Raw genomic sequence first — 1,656 nt, 5'->3', positions numbered from 1 at the left:
CTCAACCAGAGTTGTAGAGACCATCCTCTGCTCCTCCCAGAACTTCTTCCTCTGCCCTTTAAAGTCCACCTCTTTGAAAGTAATGAGAAAAGAGCGTCTGTCCTCATCCTATTTCACTCTTCCTCCTCCTCAAGGAAGGAGGGGTGATAAAACTAACTGATAATTTCGGAGAAATGAATTGAATTGTTCCTATGTTTGTTTTTTTTTGTTTTTGGGTTGGCAGTTCTTCGGGAGGAAAAAAATTCTCCTTTTCTGCTAAGAAGGGGCTTCACCTTCATGAGGAAAAATCCTACAGTTGTATGGTGGTAGCTGAGTGGGTAATCCAGTTCAAAAACATTTGACTGTGGTTTAGAACCACTTTTTCTCATCAGAGTCCTAACAAGAAATGGACAGCACACGCAAATTAGTATACTCTAAGGAGAGTATATTTACAAAGGAACAATTTACAAAGATGGAAGCATATTATAGGAAAAGCACAAGAGACTGTTTCAGAACAGAGTTCTCCAATGTGGACGGCCATCATCCAATCCATTGAGGCCCTCAATGGTACCAAAAGGCCATGGAAGGTTGAATTTGCCCTTTGCCTGGCTGCATGAGCTGAACATTTTCTTGCTTTCAGTGCTCCTGGTTCTCAGGCCTTCAGACCCAAACTGGAATTTATGGCATTGGTTCACTAGCTCTTAGGCCTTCGAACTGCACCATTGGCTTTCCTGGTTCTTCAGCTTGCAGACAGCAGATCATGGGACTTCTTGGCCTCCATAATCATGGGAGCCAAATACCTGTTGGTTATGTTTCTCTGGAGAACCCTGACTAATTCACTATGGGGGACTCACTCACATTATCTTGTCATCCTGACACTGTCCAATGCCATGCATACTACAGTGGCTTCTAACTGAAAGCACTTGCAGCTCTTGGCCTTACGGATTTCTCAGGCCAGTAGAATCTACTTGACCTGCACAAAAGCAGCTGAAAATGCCAGACAGATAGTGGGTTCTGAAAGCACCCCTCAAGCAATAACTGATAGGAGCTGAAGGATAACTACCTCAGCCTCTTGCTCCTTAGGGAAATAATTCCAAGGCATGTTCTACCAAGTGGTCCCAACCTTTTTTGCACCAGAGACCAGTGCTCCTATGAGAATCTAATGCCTGATGATCTGAGGTGGAGCTGAGGTGGTGATGCTAGCGCTGGGGAGCGGCTGCAAATACAGATGAAGCTTTGCTCGCTGGCCCGCCGCTCACCTCTTGCTGTGCCACCCAGTTCCTAACAGGCCACAGACCAGTATTGGTCCATGACCCAGGGATTGGCGACTCCTATCCTACACTATCTCCCAGAGTTCACCAGTAAGACCAAGCCTCAGTGTCCAGTGGCACTGATGCCACACCCTCCGTTTGGCTTCCTACTCTTTCCTGTCTCATTTCCCCATTGTTCTACCTGTACTTCTAAGGGTTATCTCCCAAATAAACTATTTTATTCAGGTCCTTGTTTCAGGATCTGCTTTGGGTGCACTACAACTACAACAGTAGTACATGCAGGGTGAAAGAATTAACAAATAACAGTCTATAACAGTCTAAGCATACTATTTAGAAACATAGGACAGTGCCAGAAGATATAGATAAAGTAATTGAAAGTAATTGCCTCTGGGGAGGGGATATGGGA

The sequence above is a fragment of the Pteropus vampyrus genome, unplaced genomic scaffold (genome assembly GCF_000151845.1).
Source record: "Pteropus vampyrus isolate Shadow unplaced genomic scaffold, Pvam_2.0 Scaffold146, whole genome shotgun sequence".
In the NCBI taxonomy this organism is placed as follows: Eukaryota; Metazoa; Chordata; class Mammalia; order Chiroptera; family Pteropodidae; genus Pteropus; species Pteropus vampyrus.
Note: the sequence above shows the minus strand (reverse complement) of the source record.